The 11,392-nt window shown below is 38.4% G+C and overlaps 1 protein-coding gene across 4 annotated transcripts in view; it reads left to right on the top strand.

Annotated features, from left to right (window-relative positions):
• The window catches only part of fbxo41 (F-box protein 41), an 87,579-nt gene that overhangs the window by 112 nt on the left and 76,075 nt on the right, over positions 1 to 11,392 (top strand). Inside the window, exon 1 of one of the 4 annotated variants that reach the window (XM_047365271.1) lies at positions 3 to 171. The exons of the other annotated variants lie outside the window; for them this stretch is intronic. The gene's annotated coding sequence lies outside the window, so the exon portion shown is untranslated. Of the gene's footprint in view, positions 1 to 2; positions 172 to 11,392 lie in introns of those variants that run through there. 4 annotated transcript variants of the gene reach the window in all.

Below are 11,392 nucleotides of genomic sequence, written 5' to 3'. Positions count from 1 at the left end.
GATGCATGTTTCTGTCTCCTTTTAAAAACCTCGCTTCCTCCTGTATTGTTCATACCGGTGCAGGTTATCTAACCATTGCCTCGTTGACGCCGTGGTCTGATCTGCGGCGTCCTGTCCAGCGAAAAGCCAGAGCCGCTGCGAGGACCGGAGAAAGGATCGGGGACACGCCAGGTTGTCGCCCTTCTTTTTTCCTCTCCCTCCTCCCAGAAGAGAACAGCTGCTGTGAACAGCATGGGTGTGAATTAACCTGCCTCCTGGCCTGTTAGTGCGTTCTGTCATTACGACGGCTTTCGGTGCTGCTGTAGCATCAGTTTGGTGATGCCGCTCGTCCACACCCACATGATCCGCTGCTTGTGATTGATCTGTGTGCAGTGCAGATATGAGGATCGATGATATTTTACTGCTGGATGTGCCAGTGTTTACTGTGGGGCCTTTAGCTGCTGTCAGACTGTTCAGAGGACTGTGGCCGGTCTGCATGGCCTGTGTGTGCTGGAACGGTACTTATTTAGAATAATGGACATTCTCTGTACAATATGTGCAAGTTTAATACGTCAGTTTGACATTGCACTTTGTGCACAGAATGTTTAGGCTTCTCTATTCCTACTGTAAACCCAACATCATCTACATAGTTAAAAATAATAATAGAAAAACTGCATGACTCGGTTATATTCATGCTAGAATACTCCCACGGGACTCCTCACACTGTCCCAGTAATCTTTCGGCTCTTGAGGCTACAAGCTTCTGAAGAACAGTCAAGGAGTTTTGGAAACCATCATATGACCACAGTGGGTCTTAAAGCCCTCTGTGGAAATCACATTTAACAAAAGATGCTGTATTCCTACAGAAAACACAAGCAAATGCTGCAAAATCTAGGCTTCAGTTCAGTTGTGGTTTTTGATTTGGGCCATATGGGCAGTTACCCAGGGTGGCGTTACATACAGGGGTGCACAAGCACCAGATTAAAAAATATAATTTATTTGTCAGTTGCGCCTTAAACATGTTTTTTATTGCTTTTATAAATGTACAGTCAGTGTTAAGCTGGTACACCCTGCCTTTTGACTATTTAACATGCTACAAACTGGACTACAACGCATTTTATCCCTCCCCAGAACTGAGATAAGTTCCAGCATAATTAGTTAGGGGCAGCAGAAGGAGGTAATCGCAAAGGGTGTCGTTCATGCAAAAACCGCCACTGCTTTAGTACAAAATCCAACTACATATACAGTAACAATAAAATCATCTACACAATCACTCTTTCCCCATAAAACACATGCAATGCAGCAGCACACAACGTACTTGTACAGTATATGCATGTTTGCAGACCCTCATATAAACAATCATTCACTTGCCTTAGAAAGAGTTGTAACTGCTGCTCTGTCAAAACTTGTAACTGATGATGCAAATATTTCCCCATTAATAACACATGAGGCATTTGAACAGCAGTTCTGTCTTTTTTTACTAACTGTTTGATGGGTGGATGTCTTGTAGTGAGCTGCATAGATCCCACTGTGATTGAGCCTTTAATATGCACACAATTTATCCAAGCATTTCAAACCTAGCCACCTGGTTCCGATGTTTAGTACTAAAAATTCTGTCTTACAGGAAAACTATGGCATATGCAAGCTCTATACCTCCTTGTATACCACTGTAACCACTATATTTATTATTTTATTGGTTTTAGGCTTGCCTGCCATTACAGTGTCCTGCAAATGTATTCAATACCCCTCGTCTGTCATGTTACAGACACAAACTTCAATGTATTTTATTAGGATTTATGAGATAGTCCAGCACAAAATAGCCCAATATTATAAAATGAAAGGAATGTAATATATCCATCCATCCATCCCTTTTCTGTACTCGCTTCTTCCATGCTGGGTCACGGGGGAGCTGGTGCCCATCTCCAGCAGTCTACGGGCGAGAGGCGGGATACACCCTGGACTGGTCGCCAGTCCATTGCAGCAGAATGTAATATAGGATTCTTTACAAAACAATTTTTGAAAAGTGTAGCAGGCATTTGTATTCAGCCTCGTTTACTCCGATACCATTAAAAAAAAATCCAATGCAACAAATCTGCATTAGAATTCAACTAATAGCCAGAGTTCACCTCTGTTAAACATAATTTTGGTATAAATCCAGCTGCTCTGTCAAGACTTCAGAGGTTTGTTAGAGAACATTAACAAACAAACCGACCATAGAGCACAGCAGACATTTCAGAGATTAAGTTGTGAAGAAGTTTAAAGCAATAGGATTATTGTTTTATGTCGTATAAAACAAAACAATATGCCATACATTGAACATCTCTGAGAGCATGCACTGTTCAAGCCATCATGTAAATATGTAAAAATATTGGCACAGCTGCAAACCTACCCTGACATGGCAGTTCACCTAAACTGACAGACAGAGCAAGGAGAAAATTAAACAGAGAAACTGCCAAGAGGCCCATGGTAACACTGGAGGAGCAGCAGGGATCCACAGCTCAGGTGGAAAAATGTGTCAACTGCACAACTATTAGTTGTTCACGCTTGTTGAGGGAATGCTGCTAGAAGTTTCATTTAAAGTTCAGCATAAAACATGTAGGGCATACCATAGATACATGTAGGAGAAAGCTGAACTTGTTGGTCTACATGCAAAACACTAAACATGGCAGAAAAATGACACTTTACATCACACTGGACACAGTATCCCCACTGTGAAACATGCTGGTGGCAGCATCATGCTATGTGTATTGCTTTTTTTCTGCACTGACATGGAAGCTAGTCAGAGTTGATGGTAGGCTTGATAGAGCTAAATACAGCACAATTCTAAAAGAAAACCTGTTAGCAGCTGAAAATATTGATACTGGGAGGATGGTTCACCTTCAAGCAGGACAACGACCCTAAACATACATACAGTGTTACAATTGAATGGTTGAGATCAAAGTATGTTCATGTATTAGAATGACCCAAAGCCATTCTAATACATCTGTGGCAAGAATTGAAAATGTATGTTCTCACATGCTCTTTGTCCAATCTGAATGAGCTTGAGATATTTTGCAAATAATGGGAAAATCTTCACTCTTAAAATGTCTAAAGGTGATAGAGAAAGAGCAGCTGTAACTGCAGCAAAATGTGGTAAGTGTTGACTCAGGGAGGCTTTAGTAGTGAAAAAAAAATTTAAAACCATCTATGCTTTTCCTTCCACTTAACAATTGTGTGCTACCTTGTGTTGGTCTTTTACATAAGATCTCAAGGAAATATGCTGAAGTTTGTGGTTAGAACATTAAAAAGATGTGGAAAAGGCCAACAGGTTATTCTTTTGCAAGACACTGTAACCTGCATACCTGTTGATCTGGACCACTTTGTGCAATGTTTCACCTATTGCATGTGTATTGCATGTATTTCACAAAAGTGAGAAAACCCCTCCCATTTTAAAACATATTTACAATATATTTTCATGGGACAACACTGAAGATATCACACTTTAATACAATGTAGAGAAGGCAGTGTTCAGCTTGTATAACAGTGTAAATTTGCTGTCCCCGCAAAATACACAACCATTAATGTCTAAACCACTGGCAACAAAAGTGAGTACACCCCTAAGTTAAAATGTCCAAATTGTGCCCAAAGTGTAAATAGCATGTTTGGCCACCGATTTTTTCCAGCACTTTCTTAAGTCTCTTGGGCATAGAGTTCACTATAGCTTCACAGGTTGCATGTGATGCTATAGTGACCTCCATGAAGCAATAAATGGAAAATATTTATAATTCTTCTTCCACTTCATGATCATGGACTAATTCGTAAAATAATTTTGCAGCTGTTTTGTGACACTTTATTCAGTAGAAGATGGACAGGGGGAAAAAAACGCAGGGAGAGAAGGGGAAGACATTCAGTAAATGGCCCGGGGTCAAGAATCGGACCTAGGACCGCTGCATCAAGAACTAAATATAAAGAGTATGAATACATTTGCAAGGCACTAGTCTGTCATGACTCTGGGGCTGTTTTCTAATCTTAAATAGGACCTAAGTCAGTTGTAAGACCATTTTTACACTGTCATGATAGTATGACCAATTTCCTGGTTTTGAGCAAGTCTTTTTGTCATCAAACATCAGACATCGTCATCAGACAACATTTTGTGTTGAGTTGAGAATGTTTAGTTTTGAACCAAAACAGAAAATCGAATATACCTCATGTTTGATTTCTGTGTGTTTGTGGTGTTGTTAGAAAGAAAAGGGTCTGGATTCTTCACTTTGTGTTAGTTACTGGTGACCTGCCCAGGTCTTACCCCAAATGTATCAAATGTAGCTTGTTGTTTTTACAACTTTTCTCTTTAACTGATTTTTTCACTTTATTTGTGCAGGTAATCAATGTTTACAAGGATTTTACAAAACCTTTTTTCTCTCTTTTGTTGCTTAAACCAATTATGTAAGAAAGATGTCGCCATATGCACCGCAGACATTAAGATAAACCATCTTTAAGAAAGCTCTATAAAAGCACAGAGGATCTGGAGACATCCAGGTATAAACAGATGCGATCAGACAGTGCTTCTCTTTAAGTGCCACGTGTTCAACGAACAGCTGACCCTTTTATGATAAACCTAATTTTAATTTCAAACAGCCTTTACCCCCCTGGGCTCTGGGTGTTGTCTAGGGATGTAACAATACATGCAGCACACAAGATGAGACAATACACCGTGTTAGATTCATGATAAATTGCACTCTTAATTGCACTCTTACTGTTTGCAAACCACCATATTCCTATTGTTGTGTGATCATTCTGGCTTAATGTGAAAATATAATCACCCCCCTTAACATAACTGGTTGTGCCATCCTTAGTCATAACAGCTGCCATCAAGCATTTGTGATAATTGGCAATGAATGAATTGTGGTGAGAACTTTTATTGCAGAAATGTTATAATTCAGCCACCTTTGAGGTGAATTAGCATGACTGGTCTGCTTAAGGTCATGCCCCAACATCTCAACAGATCTAAGTCCGATCTTTGACTAGCCAGTTCAAGATCTTTATTTTTTTTGTGCCATTCGAAGATGGATTTTCTGGTGGGCTTTGAATCTTTGTAGTGGTCAGTGGTCCTTGCCTTGGGTCTATACCATGGATGGATTTTCTGCCCAGCCTCTTTCTTATTGTTGAATCATGAATAATTTATGAATATCTGGGGTTTGTTTGTTGATTTTCTACCTTGTAGCCATAATTGTTGGCTAATAATTTGTTCGTTGATTTTCAATATTGGTTACAGAGGATGTTTCTAATAGACTAGTAAATAACAACTTCTACAAATCCTCAAGCAATGACTTATACTGGTGTTTGTAGAATAGTAAGCCTTTGAAAAACCAAAACAGTTGCATATTTACTGTACACAGTATGGATCTTATACTGGTTTTTTAAATCATAAGTTGTAATTTTGCACTGAGCCTGTTTAAAAAATCATCTTCCAGCATATTTGGACTTAAGAGATTCATTCATTTATTCTATAATCTACAGTATTATGGATACTTCAGCTCTTTGTTCATATAATCTTTTCTATAATGTAAAGTGAAATATCTGTTTCCAAACTGGAAGTGCCAGCTGAGAAATCGACTCCATTTGTGGGACGACGGTCGTGTCTCACCTCTCATAAACGCCCGCCACCTCCAGTGTTACACTGCAACGTGCCAGTTGAGAGCTGCAGCATGTCTGGATGAAGCTTTGCAGGAGCCTGGCATGCTAGCTGTGATGCACCTTGAGTCACTCTCCTTCTCACGCCCCCAAACAAAACAAATCTGTGTCAGAGAGCACTGGCTCGCAGAAATAAATCTCACCTGACTGCATGATGGAGCTGCAGAGAGAGAGAGAGAAAAAGAGAGAGAGCTGAAAAGAGACCATGTGAAACTGAGTGGTGTAACTGTCTTTTACCATGATTATTAGAAGCAAAATAGTAACTGCACACAGATAAAATGTTTGCTGGATAAAATTTTAAAAACATTACCATCCTTGTTATTGTGAGTTCACTAGAGATACTTATAGTCAGATGCACTGAACATATTTTTAGAACCTGTTTTTTGTAGAGCCATTTTCAACGAAGGTGCAACGAGCTGCTCCCAAACTGTGAGGGTTGGTTGGGTAAATAAAGGTAGACGAATAACATGGGCCTCAAAATACTGGTCAAAATGATTGCAAGGCTACTGTAAAGCATTGAGGGATGACCTCAGTATTTACTCAGACGATAAAGAAACGCTGCAACTGTCTTGAACACAGCACTAACAGGTGGTTTAGGATCTTCTGGATTTTTTTCTCTCCCTTTGATTTTTGCTTTTTGAAATAGCCTGGAGCACTTACAAATGAGAAAAGGTCCTGCTGTAAGACACGGATATTTGAGTATGAGAATATCTACTGTTGAGTTTTCAGTGAAAAGCAAGTAGAGCAATGTTTGTTCGTGGTGTCATTGTTGACTGTCAAAAAAGTTTAGAATTAGGGAAAAAAGTATTTGTTTTTGCATTTGGTCCAGATTCATTTGACCTACTACATGGGTTTAGTGTAGAGATACTCCACACTGCTTTTATTGGTGAAAACCTTTACGTTCTGCATTTAGAAAAAATAATACCTTTAATTACTTTACACTTCCATTTATATAATGTTAACTGTAGTCTGACTATTGGTTCAGAATTGACCTTTTGTTAAGCTCGAGTTGTTCTAAGATCATGTCATACGGTTTTGCTGTTTGGTTAAGGGCTGCTGTCCTTTTTTAGCACTTTATCTTTCAGGATTCTGGTACAACTCTTTTTGTGGGCTTATCACACTGAAACTGTGTTGCCAATTTTACCAATGTACCTAGTCACAGTAAAACAAATTACTTTTTCAGTCTATAGGGTATGACAACATAATGATAATGATCTTCTTTACCATGTCCTAAAATGATTTAAATGTAATCTAAAGGGTAAAAATGATTTCACATTTTCATTATTTGTTGAACAACATTAAGAAAATATGGAAACATGTAGGAAAATGTAAGTACACTGCTTTTACAGGATATAGGAAAAAACTTAGGAGAGATCCAAACGTTCCAGACACAACTTCATCGACTCTCAAAGTCCACGGAGAGGGTCAAAGATCTGGTGAGGTGAAGACTACAGCAATCTAGTTTAAACTTTTTTCTGTATTATACTTTTGTATTTAAACACAAAGTGTTTGGTGTTTCGTAATTGCCTTGACAAAGACCACAAGATGAAACGCCTTGGTCTGCTAATTAAATTGCTGGAGTTTTCACCTCACCAGGGTGAATTTAGCAGCCAGGTGTTGGTAATAAAATGCACTTTAACTGATCATCATAAAGTATGATCACCTGTATAAAAGAAGGAGCTTTGGTAGTTTTCTGGTTTGGAGCATGAAGACATCGGCAGTGACTTTAGAGAAGCAGCTGTTGCTGCACATAAAACATCACGACATTGTGATATATTAAATATCACAGTGATTATATCATTTGGGATTAACCCACATTTTTCTCATTCCTCATTTTTCTGCCACTCTTCCTGAGCTTTATGATATTGGTCTCCATGATCGTTATGTGGTGTAGGCATAAATAAAGGAATGATTATCAGGCTATTTCCAACAACTTGAAGTACATTATTCTAAAGTGGAAAGTAGGGCTGCACTTTTTTATGCAGTTTTAGACATTTTGGTTTCATATTTGTCTTATAAATGAATAGTGTAGAATTCTGAGTGATTTTATTTATAAACCTGAGGTTACATGTAAGTAAATTTAGAACCTGGTAAAAAACATTTTTATCATGTCCATCCATCCATCCATCCATACTTCCATTCATATAATGTTAACTGTAGTCTGACTATTGGTTCAGAATTGACCTTTTGTTAAGCTCGAGTTCTAAGATCATTTCATACGGTTTTGCTGTTTGGTTAAGGGCTGCTGTCCTTTTTTAGAACTTTACCTTTCAGGATTCTGGTACAACTCTTCTTGTGGGCTTATCACACTGAAACCGTGTTGCCAGTTTTACCAATCTATCTATCAATCTATGTTCTTCTATCTATCTTCTTTTTACCATGTCCTAAAATGATTTAAATGTCATCTAACAGGTAAAACTGATTTCACATTTTCATTATTTGTTGAACAACATGAAGAACATATGGAAATGTTGTGTAGGGAAAAGTAAGTACACTGCTTTTTCAGGATATAAGAAAAAAAACTTAGCAGAGATCTTAAAGTTCCTGGCACAACTTCATCAACTCAATGGAGAGGGTCAAAGATCTGGTGAGGTGAAGACTACAGCAATGTAGTTTAAACTTTTTTCTGTTTTATACTTTCATATTTAGACCTGCATGGTGGCACAGTTGGTAGCACTGTTGCCTTGCAGCAATAAGGTCCTGGGTTCAATTCCCAGCCGGGGGTCTTTCTGCATGGAGTTTGCATGTTATCCCCTTGCATGCATGGGTTCTCACTGGGTACTCCAGCTTCCAAAGACATGCCTGTTAGGTTAATTGGTCTCTTTAAATTGCCCTTAGGTGTGTGCATGGTTGTTTGTGTGTTGCCCTGTGATATAAGACCTGTCCAGGGTGTACCCCAACTCCCGCCCATAGACTGCTGGAGATAGGCACCAGCTTCCCCACAACCCACTATGGAAGAAGCTCATGCTGTGACGATGGTTGCCATTTGATGACTCTTCTTGCTGCCCATCAATATAGGAATGATTATTTCAACAACTAGAAGTCCATTATTCTAAAGTGGAACGTAGGGCTGCACTAGTGATATTTGTATTAATTTATTGACAATTAAAAAGAAATCCATTATTTTAAACAATGATTTTTCTTTCAAAAAGACATTTGTTTTTCCTCCACCAAAAAACATTTTTCCCATCCAAGAAAAATAAAATATAAACAAAGCTTTGCATTTGCATCCATCCATCCATCCATCCTTCGTCCATACCAGCATATCTTTCTTGGGGGACTGGTTGCCAGTCCATCACAGGAGATTATAGGGACACATCGGACAAACAACTATGCACATAAACAAACACACACACTAAAGGGAAATTTAGAGTTAGTCTTACATTTTTGCACAATGGGAGGAAGCCAGAGTACCTAGGAGGACATGCAAACTGCATATTGAAGGACCCAGAACCTTCTTGCTGCAAGATAACAGTGCTAACAACTGCACCTCCATGCACCCATTTCATAAAACACAGTTTTTATCAAAACTTTATTTTTTTATCTCTTTGCGTTAACCAGACTTGATCCTCCTTTTATTTTCATTACCAACCCCAGGTTGTGCTAAATGAATTAGAAGGTGACAGTTTTCCAGGTCACAGCCCTCATGTATGCACTTGCTGATAAAGAGACATTTGCTGAACCTTTAATATCATCTCTGTCACTTGTGACCTTGCTGCAGGGAGCAGGTTTTCCCTGTAAGTCTCTCTATATCTTGTTACATTATATTGCTCGGTTTGACTGAAAGACAGTTTTCCAGCCTTGAATCAATAGAGGAAGATATATCTCTGCACAGAGCTTTGAATAATAGCATTTCAATAAATATCCACAGAACCCCCCTAAAAAGAAAAATATTCTAGCGACATTTCTAATGGTGAGTCATATAATATTAGACAAAAATAACTTTATAAAACACAGATAGTGTACTCCTTAATGCTGCAAACTGTGGGAAATCTTGTCTTACAACCAGGTGGCGGCTTTGTGGGATTGTGCCATTTTGTGTTTGTTTGCATCTCAGATTAGTGCCACAATACAACTGTGGCCTTGACGCAATAACAAATCAGCTTGTGATCAGTGCAGAGAATTGGCATGAATCAGTTTTATTCCTTTTACTTAATTTATAGGTGAGAAAAGATTTCAATTTGTTTTAAAATCATTATAAAACTCTGTGGTTCCTCTTAAGCAAAGCATTTCCTAGTGTTTTACATCAGACTTAAATAGTTAATGCCTGCAGCTTCTATGTCTGTTTCATATATCAGTAGAAGATTTATTGAAACAGTGAAGGAAAATGTAAAAGAACTGCTACATCATCTTTTGTCAATAAATAAAGGAATACGGTGAACAATAAAACTCATTGGGATGGTAATGCCTGCTCCTTGCAGTTTAGTGAATAGGTCTGTGAAATTTTGCCTGTTTAATTAGAGGGCACAGCTTTCCAATCCACTCCCTGCTCCAACCTTACCAGACTTCTAATAACAGTCTCTTTGATTTCAGGGGATTTCCAGTCAATGAATGGTCTGCATCTGTGACTTGTCATTAAACTGCTAATGGTGGCAGCTTTCCTCATTCACAGCTGTTGTAAGATGTTCTGAAACAAAAGAGAGCAGACAAATCTCCACTGGTGCAGGCTCCAATCTTAGATTGTGGTTTCTACCTAGATGTAAAATGGTCAATCTTAAAGTAAAAACAGTGCATGATGTACTATTTGGGCAGCAGTTCACAGGAAAACCATACGGAGTCAGATCTTTTTGGTGGAAACAGTGCAGGTTCTGGGAAAGTGTGGTCATTTGGGAGAAGCGTCTTTTGTGTTCTTTAGTTCATTTAATTTCAGGCCTTCAGGATGTGTTTTTAATACTCAAAAGAGCTTTGGAACCAGAATTTTCATCTTTCCTGCTAAATAAGGCTACTATTCATTTGCATTCAACAAAACTTCGAGGATTTGTGAACATATTCTTGGAAAAGTTATTTGTTCCTTAAAGACCTGCTTTGTTTGAACCTGTAAACCGTTACAACTTGATGGTGTCTATGCTACGCTGGACGTCACAGATCCCCCACATCATGACCAGTGACCAAAGCATGATTATGTTTTGGCATAAAACAGTTTATTGTAGCCTGATATAGGACTTGAAAGTGCCTTTAAGGCCAGAACCTTTGTAACTATTGTCAAGTCTATAAACCATTTGCAACTTTTTACATAAGTGGTGTAGTAGAGAGATCAGGTCACACCTCTAAGGAACAGAATCTGCTTTGAAAATCTGCTGTTTAAAAGTATTTGCCCTCTTACAGATCTCTTCTATTTTCTTTATTTGCCATACTTGCATGTTTCAGATCATCGTAAACAAAATGAATATCAGACAAAGAAAACTGGATTAAATACAAAATCCCCCTTTTCAAATGGTCATGGAGAAATCGATCATCAATATGCAGAGCATAAACGCCGAACACCTGAAATATAATATCTTACCAAATATTGCTTCTAAGCAGTCCATTGTGATATTACACACACAGCAGATTTGGTGGAAATAGCAGATGGGGCCAGGTTTAATTAGCTGAGCTTTAAATCAGTCATGGATAATTTATTTGCTGAGATCCATTTGTGAACAAACTGAGCTCAAACACAAAGAAAACACTGAATTCATAGCATGATATTATAACTATGTTAACAAATAAAACAATAAAGATTATTCTTCACACTTTTAGAAAGT

Source organism: Girardinichthys multiradiatus, chromosome 5, assembly GCF_021462225.1.
Source record: "Girardinichthys multiradiatus isolate DD_20200921_A chromosome 5, DD_fGirMul_XY1, whole genome shotgun sequence".
NCBI lineage: Eukaryota > Metazoa > Chordata > Actinopteri > Cyprinodontiformes > Goodeidae > Girardinichthys > Girardinichthys multiradiatus.
This window is presented reverse-complemented; position numbering and strand designations above follow the sequence as displayed.